Genomic DNA, 18,798 nt, shown 5'->3' with positions numbered 1-18,798 from the left:
TTTGATAACATTTTACAGATTCTGCTTGTATTTTCTCTTTGTAACATGTCATAGATTTGCAAGACTTTCCTATTTACTAATTTGTCATTTATCTTCTTTCCAGCTTACTACTCTTTTAAAAGTCCATGTTTCATTTCTCTATACATTCGGCGATTAACCATCGAGACTGTCTTTTGCCAGCCTAAGTAGCAAGAGGAGACAGTTAAAAGACAATATGAAAGCAGGTGTATTGCTAAACACACAGTTGTTTAAAACAGCTATGACGAACTTGTACTTTTGTAAAACTCATTTTCTTTCGCGGTAGGAATTCATATTGTTTTATTGTAGAGTTGTCATTTTTGCTTAGGTGCATCAGAAATGCATACACTCAGGCACACGTATACAGCTACAGTTACGCATGCATTTTTTTAGTGGGGAAAAAATCAAATTGGGTTCTGTAAAGAGGAGAAGAGGATGGAATCAAATTTGGGGTCTCCTAGCTGTAATACTCTGTTTAATTGCCAGTCTTAACAGGATGAGCACTGGAACATGTCCGGACAGATCCAGGCAGCTGGTGAAAACTCATGAATTCTCCGCAGCACAGAAGGTAATGTTTCCCAGCAGTTTGTGCTCTCTCCAGGTTGTCGTATTATACGTGTGTTATTTTCACCGCGAGAACATGCAGAGAGGGAGGGAGGCAGAGAGCATGTGCATGCGTGTGTGTGTGTGTGTGTGTGTGTCATTACAGTCCCTCCCATTTATGTGGCATTCGGTGAGAAAACTCCATTCTGGTGTCAGTGATCATGTCTGAGTCTGTCTGATAGGTTCTCTGTAGACGTGGAATATGTCAGGTGGGGAGTGTGCCCTTCACAGTAAGCATGTACATTTAGCAGCGTGGCCTGGCTGTTTGAATTCTGATTTGTTTCAGAGTCATCGGTTTTGGCCTAAGGCTGATTTAGGTGGTACCAAAGCTTTATGGAAAACCCCGTTTTTCTTACTGCTCAGTGATGCTCTTGAGTGGTTCCTACAGTTTTCACACTTTGAGAATATAAATGTTGAAGAAAACCAAAGAGCCACGTTAAAAAAAAAAACTGGTTGCTGTTTTAATTTTCGGCTCATGGTATTTCTAAAAGTGTCTTTATTACATATCTTGACATTGTTTTAAACACCACCAATGCTTCATTGTAGATCTTTGTTACAAAAATATGTCTGTCATCTTAAATCTTTAAGAATTTAATCTTGGAGAAGTTATATACATCTTTTTGTTTAGTAATTGATAAACTTGAGAGATATTCTCCAATCCCATTTCAACTATTGATAAGGCACATTGCGTATCTTTCCCGTGCCTTAAAATAAAATGTTAATTCAGTGAGTTCTAAATTTAAATCTTCTATGGGAAGAAACCTGGAGTAGTAATGTGCTCACAACTTTTGTAAGGCATCTTGTTTCAACATGGCTGGCGTTTTCTGCAAAATACACAAGAACACACAGAAATGGCCCTAGTCTGGCAACAACGTGCAGGTTGATGTGTGTGCATTCAATTCCACTTGACAAATCTTTGGGGCAAAGAGAAGGTTCTACTGTAGGGAAATGTCTTAGCACATTCCAAAAGTGCATTTTTTGCAAGCTATATTTTTAGACTAAACATATGTTCAATGATTTGCCCTCTCCAGGGAACAGGTTTGCATTCAGGCCACTGAGAGGATGGAGGCTGCATCACAGAGGAGGCCGTGGGAGGTCACAGGTACGGCCTCTCCTTCTGACTGTACATAGAATTCCGCAAGCTGTGTGGTCAGAATGCCAGGGACAGCCAGGAGCTGCTGTCATCGTTCCAGGTGGAGCTGACAGACTGTCTCAGAAGCGCCCACCTGCGCGTGCGCCCCCCTCTTCCCGGCACTGGCTAGAGATGCGCAGAATCCTAACCACGGCCACTGTTTCCTGCCTCAACGAGCCATGCCCTACAAGAAACAAACGCATCGCCCCAGAATTCTTATAAAGTTACAATCATCTGCTTAACTCTTCTAATTTCCTTTTCCTTCAACTTAAACTTTAATTTCAGGTATCTTCTATATAACACAGAAGTCACGTTCTGGATAGAATTAAAAGGAAATTAACTTGGGGTTTAGGATGGACGTTTTTTGCCTTATTTTGCTTCTTAGTAACTGAAAGTGAAGTCTTAATAATCAGAATATTATTAATCCATCTCCATTTTTCTACTTTAAAGGCACAACGTAGATTTTGGTTCCAGTTGGTATAACTTTAAGGAGAGTAATGAATATTCCATGTGAAGGCAGCGTGTATGAAAGTGTGCTGGGAAAGTTCTAGGAGTCTTTGTGTTTTGTTTCAGTTTTGAAGATTAAATGCAAGTTTAATTCTTTAATGAATATATAAGTCTGTCGATGCCCTTTCTTGAGGACCCTATGGTTAAATTATTGTGTCAAATCGTTGTATTTCATTCTGTCTCCAGTGTGGGGGTAGCATAGAGAGGTGGTGGGTAGGGCTGGCGGTGAATATGTGTGCTTTTCTTAAGCGACACTAGTTTTGGAACATGTAAGGATTCCAAAGGTTAATGTAGATTAAAATGCTGTCTGCCATGAACTTTAGAAATTGAAATAAATGTGGTTGGTAAAAGAAGATCTGTGTTTTGATTACACAGAAATGCTTTTGTAGGCCTTTTCTTTCAGGTGAAGTAAACATCTTAAAAATAAGCACAATAAATATGTTTCTAAGTACGGTGCATTGTCATTGTAATTAGCTCTTCCTCCTTTATGAGGTTGCATGCATCAGATTACGTCTAATTACTCCCAAGCAGTTTGCTGGTTTCCTATTTTTGTGAAAAGTCTCACAATACATCTTTACAACCATAAAGACACTCATTTGCTTATACTGAGGCCTTTATGGGCAACTCGCTTTCTTTTTATTTGAGGGGAAAAATTAAAGGTGAGCATCATTAGGAATCTCTCTTTAAACCCAGCAATCTATGCACACTGCAAAGAATCAATGCCCAGTAGGCGAGCTGGAGTTCTACAATACATTCTTGCACTTACAGACTTTTTCTTGACCAGGTAGCTGGTAATGCCATAGAAATTGATTATTTGTGATATTCTTATCATTGTTTAAAACATCTCATTGCTTTTCCTCTACAGATTAGATTTAGCTTGCCGGACACAGGATGACTAATGAAGGAAGTCCTTTAATTAGACAGACGTGTCCCAGAGCGCAAGGTGGTGTTGATAGGAAATCTGACCTGAATTGTGTGAAATTCTATTTCAATAGAATTTAAGGTCTCATTTTAGTAGAAATGAAGATGGAACTGAGTTTTCTCTGACTCAAAAACTTCTTTTGATTAACTCTTTCAACCCTATAAAAAGTACTCAGAGTTTATAGCTTTACCTAGAACACTTAGACATTTTCAAATCCATTTTCCATAGATTCATCTTAGCGTTTTTATTTTGGTTAACATATGGAGACATGTGACTTCAAATTCTATGGATGATCTTAAATGCCCAATATACAGGTTAACACAAGTTAAAACTAAATTAAAATGAAAAACAAAACTTTAGATACAAAGGACTAATTATCCAGAAAAAAAAAAAAACTGTAATCTTAAAGCAATAATCTAATAGTAGCTGCACTTAACCTCATGCATGTTTTTATCTAATTTTATAGTTCTGGATATTACTTGGTCTCCTGATTGGAGATATATCAATTCATAACCAAATACTGTTTCATATCCTTTTATGCCTTTAGACAAGCCTTTTTGTTAGAGCAGCATATGCTTAAAAACAAACAAAAAAAAAAAGGCACAGCAATATGCTAAATTGGTGTCCAGATAATAGTTACTTTGAATTCACCTTATTATAACACTCTGACAATTTTGGTTGGGCCAAACAAATTGTGGCTTCTGTCCTAATTGAAAACAGCTCCGTTGATCTCTCAACCTGAGCACACCCTGGGGGAAGACACTTAAGCCCTTGGTGAGCTCAAGTGAAAATTTTGTTCTTGCTGAAAACTACATGGACAAATCTTTAGGTAAGTTTTCCTAAAACATCTTGTCAGGCAAAGCCAGTTTTGTCTTTGTGAAAATGCCGAGTCTGCAAGCATCAATATGTTTCTCCTCATTGCACTGTTTCCTATGTAGTATACTGCTTTTTCAGAGCTCGGTTATTTCTGCAACTCCAGTTCCTTTGCACACGGTCTGTCGGCACTTAATAAGTATTTTCTGCATTTAATTGAAAAAAACGAAATTGAAAGAGTTTCATAATAATCACATGGGCCTATCTTACCATCTCATAAAATTATTTGTTAAAGTAACTGTCTTCTGCCCAATTATACTGTAAGCCCTTTGAGAGTAGGGATTCTGTCTTATTTATTTTTATATCACCAACACCTAACAGAGTGCCTAACATAAAGGTGCTGAGTGAGACTGGGGAATGAATCCCTGAGCGCATGAAGAATGTGCTGGCCCGATAGCTAGTTCAGTCCCTACCTGAAGCAGAATGGGAAAGTTTTCTTGAGGGTAGATGGTTGCATTAAGAATATAGAACTATGGGCCGGACGCCGTGGCTCAAGCCTGTAATCCCAGCACTTTGGGAGGCCAAGACGGGCGGATCACGAGTTCAGGAGGTCGAGACCATCCTGGCTAACACGGTGAAACCCCGTCTCTACTAAAAAATACAAAAAACTAGCCGAGCGAGGTGGTGGGCGCCTGTAGTCCCAGCCACTCGGGAGGCTGAGGCGGGAGAATGGCGTAAACCCGTGAGGCGGAGCTTGCAGTGAGCTGAGATCCGGCCACTGCACTCCAGCCTGGGAGACAGAGCGAGACTCCGTCTCAAAAAAAAAAAAAAAAGAATATAGAACTATGATATATTGAGGAAGAGTCATTTTCAGAGCCAAATATGAGTTTTGGAGCCCATGGGATTGCATGTTATTTGTTAAAGATATGTTTAGGATCTGCAACCAAATAGGGTAAGTGCACGCCTTCTCTCCAGCATATTCCAACTGGGTAAGCCCAGTTGGAATACAACTGGGGGAAGTTACCACCTTCTCCAATTGTCTGTTCTTTTCCATTAAGTGAAAAAGATAAAATCCTCCTCAGAGTTGAGAGTGAAGATTACATAAGATTGAATATGGGCAATGCATAGATTATAAACACTATATACCCATTAGGTTTTTTCTTCTCTTCTGATTTTCAATGAACTGTAATCCCTGATTTTTATACTGAGAAATCAGGGACCCTGGACTTCATTAAAATGCTTTATTCTTATTTGGAACAAAGTTTAAGTCTTTTATATTTTTCAATTATTTTGCTTAATTATTGCCTGGGCAATCTTCCAGGATTATTTTTTGTCTTATTTTCACACCCCTCATTTTCTGTATGTTTATTTCCACAAGGGTAGACCCTGAATTTCAGCATCTGATGATGACCTATGTATCTGGGTAACTTTTATGACACAAAATGCAACATAAAGATTTGGTTTCATTCATCCCACATCTACACATCATTTGGGAGAAGGGAACTATGCATCATATCTTGTGAAATATGTTCTCTTCCAGAACTTTTTTTTTTTTTTTTTTGAGACGGAGTCTCCCTGTGTTCCCCAGGCTAGAGTGCAGTGACGCAATCTCAGCTTACTGCAACGTCCACCTCCCAGGTTCAAGCAATTCTCCTGCCTTAGCCTCCCAAGTAGCTGGGATTACAGGCAACCACCAAGCCCAGCTAATTTTTGTATTTTTAGTAGAGAGGGGGTTTTGCCATGTTGGCCAGGCTGGTCTAGAACTCCTGACCTCAAGCGATCTGCCCACCTTGGCCTCCCAAAGTGCTGGGATTATAGACATGAGCCACTGCACCCAGCACCCCCCCACCCCCAGAATTTTTTGAGGCCCAATATCTGGGAAATTGCTTATAAAAAATAAACTATCTAGGTTTTCTTCTAGGATTTTAATGGTTTTGAGGAGATGATGTGACATTCTAATTGTGCAAAAATAAAAGAAGACCGCATTCAAAAATAAAATAAAATAAAATAAGCTACCAAGTTGTTCTTTAGCTTTTCAGAATTGTTTTAGGAGGGCAGGAATCTCCGTCTCCCAAGCATCTAGAACAGTGCCTGGCACACAGGAAGCACTCAATAGACACGTGTTGAATGATAGCTGAAGGAATATTAAAAAAGAAAATCTAAGATATTTTTTCAAAATTCAAATAAAATTAAATGAACAAAAGCATATGTTCCTTCCTTCCTTATGAAATGTATATTTCAACATTTAAACACTAGCAAAACTTAGACCCTATCACACCAAATTTCACAAAAAGTTAAAAGTAAGAGCCCAGTGTCAGCGCTTCTGAATATGTAAAAAGTCCGTATGTAATCATAACCCTACACTGGAACAGAGCACAAAATTAATGGTAAGTATGATACATCAACTGTTTATGTAGGTATAATACATAAAATATGTACTATGCCAAATGTATAATTTATACATAATAAGTTTATACGTAATAAGAATAAACAAAATAATAGCAGTTACATGGGCTCTGTGCTTTACAAATGTTAGTTCATTTCATCCTTGTTACAGCCCTGGTTTTACAGTCCCATTGCACCCGTGAGAAAACAGACTGAAAGATTTAGTAATTTGTCGCAGGAAGAGGTGGGGCCAGAACTTGAAAGCTGGCAGTAGATTCCACAGCTATGCAATACACCATGGAGTCTCACAGCCAAATGACAATGATAATAGTAAAATAATATGGATAAAAATGTATGTGCTTATTTCTCTGTCTTCATTGTGAAAGACTATAGGTGTGTCAACCCCACCATGGGTGCTGTGGCTTTGTGAGCCCTGTCTTGCCAGTAGAAGATGAGAACTCTCACGTGTCCATGTGCTTCATCTGCCTCTCTTGGAGCCGTCCAGCCCGACGCGTGGGTCACCTTGACGATTCTGCCAACCTAAGACCCTCCTAGGTCCCTTTAAGCGATCTTCTGTTCTAAAACTGCCATCCACCACTGTCCCTTCCAAATACCTACCCCAAATATTTCCTCTGTTCTAATTTACCCCAATGTCCTCAGCTTCCAGTTGGAAGAACGCTGCTGTACTCTTTCTGCTATGTCTCTAAAATAACCTATTATTGACAGTTGGGTTTTTTTTTTTTTTTTTTCCTATTGACTTGCTTAAACAATGTATGCACCTCTATTGGGGGAAAAGCTTTTAAAATTAACAAAATAATATGTTAGGTTGTCTTGTTCACTAAAACCTTGTCCTGAAAACTGAAGTTACATTTCATGAGTTATCTAACCCGCATTGATGCATTTCAGGAAATGAAACGCCATCCCCATTTTCATAACTGTATGTCAAAGGAGACTCTGTATGATGCATCACGATGCTTATCCTCTGATTCCATTATCTGATGGTGACAAAGCAGATGACCAAATACGCTCTTCAGTGCTGTGCATGATTTTTTGTTCCTCCACTCACCCTTTTCTCTTAAGGAATTTCATCCTTTGTATAGTTAGTCCATATTCTTCCAATATAGAAACTGCTTTCTTCTGCCATGTGTGGTGGCTCACACCTGTAATCCCAGCACTTTGGGAGGCCAAGGTGGGTGAATCACAAGGTCAGGAGTTCAAGACCAGCCCAACATGGTGAAACCCCATGTCTACTAAAAATACAAAAATTAGCCATGCGTGGTGGCAGGCTCCTGTAATCCCAGCTACTTAGGAGGCTGAGGCAGGAGAATGACTTGAATCTGGGAGGCAGAGGTTGCAGTGAACTGAGATCGTGCCACTGTACTCCAGCCACAGGGTGAGACTCTATGTCAAAAAAAAAAAGAAATTGCTTTCTTCACAGTTTAAATCATGCCTAAAAACATTCAGTTTGCAACTTACACTTTTTTGGAATTTTTAAAATGTTTTAATTTTAATTTTGTGGGGACATAGTAGGTGTGTATATTTATGGGGTACATTAGATGTTTTGATACAGGCATGCAAGGAGTAATAATCACATTATGTAAAGTGGGGTATCCATCCCCTCAAGCATTTATCTTTTGGTTTACAAACAATCCAGTTATACTCTTCCAGTTATTTTAAATGTACAATGGAATTATTATTGACACGCTATTGCGCCATCAAATACTAGGCCCTATTCATTCTTTCTATTTTTTTGTACCCATTAACCATCCTCAACTCCCGCACAATCCCCCACTCTTTTCCCAGCCTCTGGTAACCAACCTTCTACTCTATGTCCATGAGTTTGTTTTGATTTTTAGATCCCACAAATAATTGAGAATATGTGATGTTTGCTTTCTGTGCCTGGCTCATTTCACTATAGCATAGTGATCTCCAGTTCCATCCATGTTGTTGCAAATGACAGGATCTCATTCTTTTTAATGGCTGAATTATACTCCATTGTGTATAACCGCTACATTTCTTTATTCATTCATCTTTTGATGGACACTCAGGCTGCTTCCAAATCTTACCTATTGTGAACAGTGCTGCAACACACATGGGAAATATCTCTTCCAATACTGATTTCCTTTCTTTTGGGTATATATCCAGCAGTGGGATTGCTGGAGCATATGGTAGCTCTATTTTTAGTTTTTTGAGGAACCTCCTAACTGTTCTCCATAGTGGTTGTACTAATTTACATTCCCACAAACGGTGTAGTGGCAGGGGGTTCCCTTTTCTCCACATCCTCTCCAGCATTTGTGATTGCCTGCCTTTTGGGTATAAGCCATTTTAACTGGAAAGAGATTATATCACATTGTGGTTTCGATTTGCATTTCGATTTGCATCTCATCATTGATGATCAATGATGTTGAGCACCTTTTCATATACCTGTTTGCTATTTGTATACCTTATTTTGAGAAATGTCTATTTAAATCTTTTGCCAATTTTTAAATAAATTTATCAGATTATTTTCTGATAGAATTGTTTGAGTTCCTTATATATTCTGGTTATTAATCCCTTGTGAGATGGGTAGTTTGCAAATATTTTCTCCAATTCTGTGGGTTCTCTCTTCATTTTGCTAATTGTTTCCTTTGCTGTGCAGAAGCTTTTTAACTTGATGTGACCCCATTTGTCCATTTTTGCTTTGGTTGCCTGTGCTTGTGAGGTATTACTCAAGAAACTTTTGCCAGACCAATGTCCTGGAGAGTTTCCTCAATGTTTTCTTGCAGAAGTTTCATAGTTTGAGCTCTTAGATCTAAGGCTTTAATTCATTTTGGTTTGATTTTTGTAGATGGTGAGAGATAGGAGTCTAGTTTCATTCTACTACATATAGATGTTCAATTTTCCTACCACCATTTATTGAAGACATTGTTTCCCAGTGTATGTTCTTGGCACCTTGGTCAAAAATGAGTTTCCTGTAGGTGCGTGGATTTGTATCTGAGTTCTCTATTCTGTTCCATTGGTTTTTGTGTCTGGTTTTACACCAGCACCATGCTGCTTTGGTTACTATAGCTGTGTAATATAACTTGAAGTCAGCTAATGTGATTCCTTCAGTTTTGTTCTTTCTGCTTAGGATAGCTCTCGCTATTCTGTGTCTTTTGTGGTTCCACATAAATTTTAGGATTTTTTTTCTATTTCTGAAAGAATGTCATTGGTATTTTGATAGGGATTGCACTGAATCTGTAGATTGTTTTGGGTAATACGGACATTTTAATGACATGGATTCTTTCAAACCATGAACATAAAATATCTTTACGTTTTTGATGTCTTCTTCAATTTCTTTCATGAGTGTTTTATAGTTGTTATTATAGAGATTGTTCACTTCTTTGATTAGTTACTAATTTTATTTGTGGCTATTAGTAATGGGATTACTTTTTTTGTTTTTGTTTTTGCTTTTTGAGACGGAGTCTTGCACTGTCGCCCAGGCTGGAGTGCAGTGGCGCAATCTTTGGCTCACTGCAGCCTCCACCTCCCAAGTTCAAGTGATTCTCCTGCCTTAGGCTCCCAAGCAGCTGGGATTACAGGCGCCCACGGCCACACCCAGCTAATTTTTTGTATTTTTAGTAGAGATGGGGTTTCACTATGTTGGTCAAGTTGGTCTCAAACTCCTGACCTCGCGATCCGCCCGCCTGGGCCTACCAAAGTGCTGGGATTACAGGCGTGAGCCACTGCGCCCGGCCAGGGTTACTTTTATTTCTTTTTCAGATTGTTCACTGTTGGCATATAGAAATGCTGTTGATTTTTATGTTGATTTTGTATCCTGCAACTTCACTGAACGTGTTTATCAGTCCTAATAGATTTTTTTATGGTGACTTTAGGTTTTTTCAAATATAAGATCATATCATCTACAAAAGGGATAGTTTGACTTCTTTCTTTCTAATTTGGATGCCCTTTATTTCTCTTGTCTGATTACTCCAGCTAGGACTTCCAGGACTATGTTGAATAACAGTCGACATCCTTGTTATGTTCCAAATCTTAGAGGACAGGATTTCAGTTTTTCCCCATTCTTGTTACTTGTTATTGGTCTGTTCAGATTTTGTATGTTTTCATGGCTCAGTCTTGGTAGGTTGTATGTCTCTAGGAATTTGCCCGTTTCTTCTGGACTTTTCAGTTTATTGACATATAGTTGCTCATAATAGCCTCTGATGATCCTTTGAATTTCTGCAGTATCAGTTGTGATGTCTCCTTTTTCATATCTGATTTTATTTATTTGGATCTCCTTGCTTTTTCTTAGTCTGGCTAAAGGTTTGTCAATTTTGTTGAACTTTTCAAGAAAACCAACTTTTGGTTTCATTGATCATTTGTATTGTTTTCTTTATTCCGATTTCATGTATTTCTGCTCTGATCTTTATTATTTCGTATCCTCTACTAATTATGGATTTGGTTTGCTCTTGCGTTTCTAGTTCTTTAAGATGCATCGTTGGATTGTTTATTTAAAGTTTTTCTTTTTTTTTTTTTTTTTGATGTAGGCACTTATAGCTATAAACTTCTTAGTATTGCTTTTGCTGTAGCCCATAGGTTTTGGGATGTTGTATTTCCATTACCATTTGTTTCAAAAAATTTTTCAATTTCCTTCTTAATTTCTTCATTGACCCACTGGTCATTTGCGAGCATATTGTTTGATTTCCACGTATTTGTATAGTTTCCAAAATTTTTCTTGTTATTGATCTCTAGTTTTATTCCATTGTGGTCAGAGAAGATGGTTGATACTATTTCAGGTTTTTCTTTAATGTTTTAAGACTTGTTTTATGACCAAACATATGCTCTATCCTTGAGAATGATCTATGTGCTGAGGAAATGAATGTGTAGTCTGTAGCTGTTGGATGAAATGTTCTGTAAATATCTATGAGGTCCATTTGGTCTATAGTGCAGAACAAGTCCAGTGTTTTTTTGTTGATTTTCTACCTAGAAGATCTGTCCAGTGCTGCAAGTAGGGTGTTGAAGCCTCCAGCTATTACTGTATTGGGGCCTATCTCTCTCTTTAGCTCAAATAGTAATTGTTATGTCGTCTTGCTGAATTGACTCCTTTATCGTTATATAGTGACCTTCTTGCTCTCTTCTTACAGTTTTTATCTCAAAATCTATTTTGTCTGATATAAGTATAGCTACTCCTGCTTTTTATTGGTTTCCATTGGCATAGAACGTATTTTTCCATCCCTTTATTTTCAAGCTGTATGTATCTTTGCAAGTGAAGTGTATTTCCTACAAGCAACTGATAATTGGTTCTTCTTGTTGTTGTCATTTATCCATTCAGCCACTCTGTCTTTTTGTTGTTGTTGTTGAGGTGGAGTTTCACTCTTGTCGCCCAGGCTGGAGTGCAATGGCACGATCTCAGCTCACTGAAACTTTTGCCACCTGGGTTCAAGCAATTCTCCTGCCTCAGCCACCAGAGTAGCTGGGATTACAGGCACCCGCCACCATGCCCAGCTAATTTTTGTATTTTTTAGTAGAGACGGGGTTTCACCATGTTGGCCATGCTAGTGTTGAACTCCTGACCTCAGGTGATCCGGCCACCTCTGCCTCCCAAAGTGCTAGGATTACAGGCATGAGCCACCGTGCCCGGCCCACTCTGTCTTTTGATTGGAGAGTTTAGTCCATTCATATTCAATGTTATTATTGATAAGTAATGACTTACTCCTGCCATTTTGTTACGTGTTTTCTGGTTGTTTTGTGATCTATTCATCCTTCTTTCTTTCTTTCCTTTTTTTCTTTCAGTGAAGGTGATTTTCTCAGGTTATATGATTTTGTTTCTTGCTTTTCATTTTTTATGTACCTGTTATATGTTTTTTGGTGTTAGTTACCATGAGGTTTGCCAATAATATCTTATAACCCATTATTTTAAGCTGATAACAACTAAACCCTGTTTGCATAAACAAACACAGGAGCAAAAAGAAAAGTATTAATGAAGATTCTATGCCTTAGGTTCACACCTCTGCTTTTTAACTTTTTGCTGTTTCTATTTATACCTTACTGTACTATGTCTTGAAACGTCGTTGTAGTTACGATTTTTGATTGGTTCTTCTTTTGTCTTTCTACTTAAGATAAGAGTACTTAGGCTGGGCACAGTGGCTCATGCCTGTAATCCCAGCACTTTGGGAGGCCGAGGGGGGCGGATCATGAGGTCAGGAGATCAAGACCAGCCAGGCTAACACAGTGAAATCCCGTCTCTACTAAAAATACAAAAAGATTAGCCAGGCATGGTGGCATGTGCCTGTAGTCCCAGCCACTCCGGAGGCTGAGGCAGGAGAATGGCGTGAACCCGGGAGGCGGAGCTTGCAGTGAGCCGAGATCGTGCCACTGCACTCCAGCCTGGGCAACAGAGCGAGACTCCATCTCAAAAAAAAAAAAAAGGTAAGAGTACTTTACACACCACAGTTACAGTGTTATAATATTCAGTGTTTTTCTGTGTGCTTACTATTATCAGTGAGTTTTGCACCTTCAGATGATTTCTTATTGTGGCCAGATCACCTGAGGTCAGGAGTTCGAGACTAGCATCGCCAACCTGATGAAACCCTGTCTCTACTAAAAAATTCATTAACGTTTTTTTCTTTCTGACTGAAATACTCCCTTCAGCATTTCTTATAGGACAGGTCTGGTGTTGATGAAATTCTTCAGCTTCTATTTGTCTGGGAAAGTCTTCCTTTCTTCTTCATGTTTGAAGGATATTTTCACCCGATATACTATTCTAGGGTAAAACCTGTTTCTCTTCAGCACTTTAGATATGTCATGCCACTTTCTCCTGGCCTAAAACAGTTCCACCGAAACGTCTGCTGCCAGATGTATTGGAGTGCCTCTATAGGTTATTTATTTATTTTTTCTTATCGCTTTTAGGATCCTTTCTGCATACTTGACCTTTGGGAGTTTGATTATTAAATGCCTTTGGGTTAAATCTGCTTGGTGTTCTATAACCATCTTGTACTGGGACACGGATATCCTTCTCTAAGTTTGGGAAGATTTCTGTTATTATCCCTTTGAAGAACACCTATCGTTTTCTCTACCTCCTCTTTAAAGCCAATAAGTCTTAGATTTGTCCTTTTGAGGCTTTCTAGATCCTGTAGACATGCTTCATTTTTTAAACATTTTTTTTGTCTTTTCTGACTGTGTATTTTCAAATAGCCTATCTTCAAACTCACTAATTATTTCTTCTGCTTGATCAAGTCTGCTACTAAAAAACTCTGATGCATTCTTCAGTATGCATATTGCATTTTTCAGCTCCAAAATTTCTGCTTGATTCTTTTTTAATTTTTTCAATCTCTTTGTTAAATTTATCTGATAGAAATCTGAATTCCTTCCCTGTGATACCTTGAATTTAATTGAGTTTTCTCAAAACAGCTATTTTGAATTATCTGTCTGAAAGGTTACTTATTTCAGAGCCTCAGGGCCTTGCGAGAACATAAGCCATGGCCTGGGAGTGGTTACAGCAGGCTCTGGGCAAGACTCAGTGCTGTGCTGGCTTCAAATGTGACGCAGCATAGTTCTAGTGGTGGTGGCCACAGGGTGCTTGTGTCCCTCCACCTCCAGCTTCAGGTGGCTCAGCACAGACAGTGAGAGAGAGATTCCATTTGTTTCAGAGAAAGGAAGGGAAAAAAACCAAGAGTTTCTGCCTGGTAATCCAGAGAATTCTTTCAGATCTTGTCCAAGATTGGTCTCTGGTGTCTTGTTTAGTTCATTTGGTGAGGTCATGTTTTCCTGGATGGCCTTGATACATGTAGATGTTCACCTGGGGATTTGATGAGTTTGGTATTTATTGGAGTCTTCACAGTCTAGGCTTGTTTGAACCTGTCCTTCTTGGGAAGACTTTCCAGATATTCAAAAAGACGTGGGTGTTGTGATCTAAGCTGTATCTGATTTAGGGACATCCTAAGCCCAGTAATGCTGTGGTTCTTGCAGACTCGTAGAAGTACAACCTTGATTGTCTTGGACAAGATCTGAAAGAATTCTCTATATTACCGGGCAGACTCTTTTCTTCTCTTACTTTCTCCCACACAAATGGAGTCTCTCTCTCTCTCACTGTCTGTGCTCAGCCACCTGAAGCTGGGGGTGGAGTGAGACTAGCACCCTGTGGCCACCACCACTAGGACTATGCTGGGTCACATTTGAAGCCAACACAGCACTGAGTCTTGTCCAGGGCCTGCTATAACGATTCCCAGGCTCAAGGCCCTGGGGCTCTACAATCAGCAGGTGGTAAAGCCATCCGGGCTTGTGTCTTTCCCTTCAGGCTGGTGAGATCTCCTAGACCCCAGGTGGGTCCAGAGGTGCCACCCGGGAGGCAGGGGCTAGAATCAAAACCTTTAGAAATCTATCTGGTGTTCTATTGTACTGTGGTGCAACTGGCACTGAAACCAAAAGATGCAGTCTTTCTCATTCTTCCCTCCTCCTTCCAAAAGCAAAGGAGTCTCTACCCATGGCCACTGTCACCACAGGCCCACAGGGATACTGCCAGACTACCACCGATGTTCCCTTACGACCCAAAAGCCCTTCAGTCAGCTTGTGGTAAAGGCTGCCTGGTCTGGAACTCACCTTCAGGCAATGGGCTCCCCTCTGGCCCAGGGCAGGTCCAGAAATGCTGTCCAAGAGTCAAGACCTGGAATCAAAGAGCCTGCTTGGTGCTCTACCCCGCTGTGACCGAGTTGGTACCTCAGGTGCAAGACAAGGTCCCCTTTACTTTGCCTTCTGCTTTTCTCAAGTGGAAGGAGTCTCGCCCCATAGCCACCACAGCTGGGAATGTACTGAGTCTCACCTGAAGCCAGCAAGTCTCTGAGGCTCACCCAAGGCCCTTGACATGGTACCTGCGTGTCACTGCTGGTTATTCAAGGCCCAAGGTTCTTCAGTTAATAGGTGATGAATGCTGCCAAGACTGGGTCCTTCCCTTCAAGGCAGTAGGTTCTCTTCTGGCCTAAGATGTGTCTATGTGTCTAGAAATGTCATCCAGGAGCTAGGGCCTGGAAAGGGGCCTCATGACTCTAACCAGTGTCCTATCCTGCTGTGGCTGAGCTGGTACCCAAGATGCAAGATGAAGCCTTCCTCAATCTTCCCTCTCCTCTCCTCAAGCAAAGGGAAGTGGTATCTTTTAGAGCTATGAGCTGTGCAGCTTGAGGCTAGGGAAAGGGTGATGCCCCAGCTGGTGTATCAGGAGGTCATGTGCCCCCAGTCCACTGTCTATTGACCCAGTTCAGCACGAGGGCACTCCTAGGTGTTGCAGTCCCTGTGGCCTAGACTGTCTTTCAAGTTTATTTACAGCCACAGAGCCCTTTAGCCCACAGTAGCAAGGCTTGTGGGAACTCAATTTCAGACCACTGGAATTGGTGATTCTGCTTTGTGTAGGGCTGGTTTCAATGCTTCCTCCATGGATGGGCCTCAGTTGAGTTTGGCCCAGTTTTGTCTTCTGTTATAATAAGGCAGCACTGAGTTTCACGCCTCACAGTTGCTGTGCTCTCCCTCTTCCCAGCACACAGGAACACTCTGCACCATGCTACTACTGTCGAGGATGGGGGAAGGGTAGCACCAGTGATGCAAGACTCTTTTCTACCTCCACCTCTTCAGTGCCTCTTTCAGTAATACAGAGTTAAAACCAGATACTGTGACTGTTCACCTGATTTTTCGTTCTTATGAAGGTGCTTTATTTTGTAGATAGTTGTTAAACTGGTGTAATTGCCAGGGAGATGATCAGTGGAGCCTTCTATTCTGCCATCTTGCTCCAACCACTAGCAACTTGGGCTTTTTAACAAAATAATACGATCACTGGAATACAGGAGGCATTCTTCCTTTCCATTGCCAACTTGTAGGATTGCCTATTATAGAATTTTCACTGTAAGAAAGTGTTCTGAGGAGACCACGAAAGAGTAGTATTGAAAATGTTTGCTCCCCTCTGAGCCCGGCAAATGTATCACCATTCTTAGTCCTCAGTCAAAGGGCAGAATTGAGCTTCAAGCATTTATTCTATACCTGTATGCCAGGAACTGTGCTGGGCAGAATCTACATGGGAAGGCAGATGTGGGCACACATAACTAAGGTTCAAAATCACCAAGAGGTCAACTGCAAAATGTTATCAGCCTAAGTGAGGGAGTGACTCACACTGCCAGCAACCCCTCTGGAAAGTTTTCTTGTGGAAAGTCTTTGGATGACAGTCTTCCAGTTGACAGAGAGGTACAAAGACCTGACACCAAGAAGAAATAGCATGTGAAAAGGCACAGAGGAATAAGTATCTTGGAGTATTCAGGAAAGAACAAGAAGCTTGATATAGCTGGAAGTCTGTAAAGGTGGGAAAAAAGAGGCAAATTAGATGCTTTTGAAGAGATATCCAGGTGAAACCATTTATTTGTTCATGCAAATATGTATTGAGCACATACTAGACCCAGGCCCATAGGGGACACATGGCAGTGGAAGAGGTCACACCAGCCCAGGGAACTTGCAGCCAGTGAAGAAGTAAGGCTTTAAAGAGACAATTAAGCATTGACCAGAATATGGAGTTCTGAATAGTATTATCTTCTATTACTTTCAGGCTTCATAATGTAAGATAGATTAAAACTAAGATTTTCTAAACCAAAAACAGAGACATAATATATTTATCAAACTTTTAATCTTATACATCTTCCAAAGCATGGTGTTTTCTCTGCTATTTGGCACACAACAGCAATAACAAAATACCGAGAAATAAATGTAATGAAGAATTGTTCATCACCTGAATGAATGAAGATACAACATTCTACTGTACGCCTTTGATATGGTTTGGCTCTGCATCCGCACCCAAATCTCACCTTGAAGTGCAATAATCCTTACCTGTTGTGGGAGGGACCTGGTGGGAGGAGATGGAATTATGGGGGCAGGTTTTTCTCATGCTGTTTCATGATAGCAAGTAAGTCTCATGAGTTCTGATGGTTTTATAAATGGTAGTTCCCCTACACATCCCTCTCTTGTTGTGCCACCATGTAAGACATGACTTGGCTCGTCATTCACCTTTAGTCATGATTGTGAGACCTCCCCAACCATGTGGAACTGTGACTTAATTAAGCCTCTTTCTTTCACAAATTACCCAGTCTCAGGTAATTTATTAGCAGTGTAAGAGCAGACTAATACAGTAAATTGGTACCGGTAGAATGGAGTGCTACTGTCAAGACACCCGAAAATGTGAAAGCGACTTTGGAACTGGGTAACAGGCAGAGGATGGAACAGTTTGGAGGGCTCAGAAGAAGGCAGGAAAATGTGGGAAAGTTTGGAACTTTCTAGAGACTTGTTGAACGGCTTTGACCAACATGCTGATAGTGATATGGACAATGAAGTCAAGGCTGAGGTGGTTTCAGATGGAGATGAGGGACTTTTTGGGAACTGGAGTATGTCTTTATTAGCAGCATGAGAACAGACTAATACTGCCTTAAAAAGTAGTATCATCATATTCATCAAGAATGTTGGCAGGACATGCTGGTACTACATTTTCAGCCTAAACTTTGCTCCAGGTACTCTTCTGAGAGTTTTACAAGTACCCGTTCATTAATCCTCACCACAACTTTTAGTAGCTGCAATATTTCTTCCCATGTTACAGATGAAAAAACTAACAAAAAGATGCAGTACTTGCTGGAGACCTCACAGTATAAATCCTGGCAGAGCGGGAACCCAAATGGATGAGTTTCTCACACAGGTCATACCCTTAATCATCAAGCATTACCACCTCCCATATTCCTAGGAAAGAAAACGTCAAATATGTATGGGTTGATGCACAGTTTTTGTTAATTTCCAAATCCAAATACTGATGGAATTTTAAAATTCTTGACAAAAAATTCCTAAATTGTATTGACACGAGTTAACCTATTAGTATAACCACAGCACATTTTAGAAACAAGAATGCTAAAGTGTGATACAGATCCAGAAACAGAAAGATCAACGAAAGAGAATAGGCGATTCAGACTCAGGTGCATATAGCAATTCAGCATATGATAAAGTAACACCTTCAGTCAGTGATAAGGAACAGATGATCCAAATAGTGTGAGGATGATTGGATTACTATTTGGAAAACACAAAGTTGGACTCTGAATCCATATTATATTCCAAAACACATTACAAATAGATTAAGTCCTTAATGTAAAAATAAAGCCAAAATCTGTACCCAAAAAATTATTGAATATTTCCATAATCATAAAGTAGAGAAGAACCTTTAAAATTAAACTGCAAAAGCAGTAGCCATGACAGAAAAAAAGTAAAATGTTTGAGTATGCAAAAAAATTTAAAACTTTGCCACGACCATCTTTCAAAAAGATAAAATATTTAAAAAGCTTTTATAAATCAATATGGTAGAAATAGACACACCTAAATAGAGAAAATGAACAGAGATTTAAAAAAAATAATAAGAAGAAGAAACACCAGAATTGGATAAAGCATTCAACTAATA

The 18,798-nt window shown here is 39.8% G+C and overlaps 1 long non-coding RNA gene across 1 annotated transcript; it reads left to right on the top strand.

The window, feature by feature from the left end:
* Positions 1-536: 536 nt before the first annotated feature.
* On the top strand, positions 537-2,716 carry LOC104660571. Its single transcript, XR_747723.1, has 2 exons — positions 537-586; positions 1,653-2,716. It is a non-coding gene; the product is annotated as an uncharacterized LOC104660571 (long non-coding RNA).
* Positions 2,717-18,798: the final 16,082 nt, after the last annotated feature.

The sequence above is a fragment of the Rhinopithecus roxellana genome, chromosome 17, assembly GCF_007565055.1.
Source record: "Rhinopithecus roxellana isolate Shanxi Qingling chromosome 17, ASM756505v1, whole genome shotgun sequence".
NCBI classification, from domain to species: domain Eukaryota; kingdom Metazoa; phylum Chordata; class Mammalia; order Primates; family Cercopithecidae; genus Rhinopithecus; species Rhinopithecus roxellana.
Note: the sequence above shows the minus strand (reverse complement) of the source record. Positions and strands in the feature narration are given on the sequence as shown.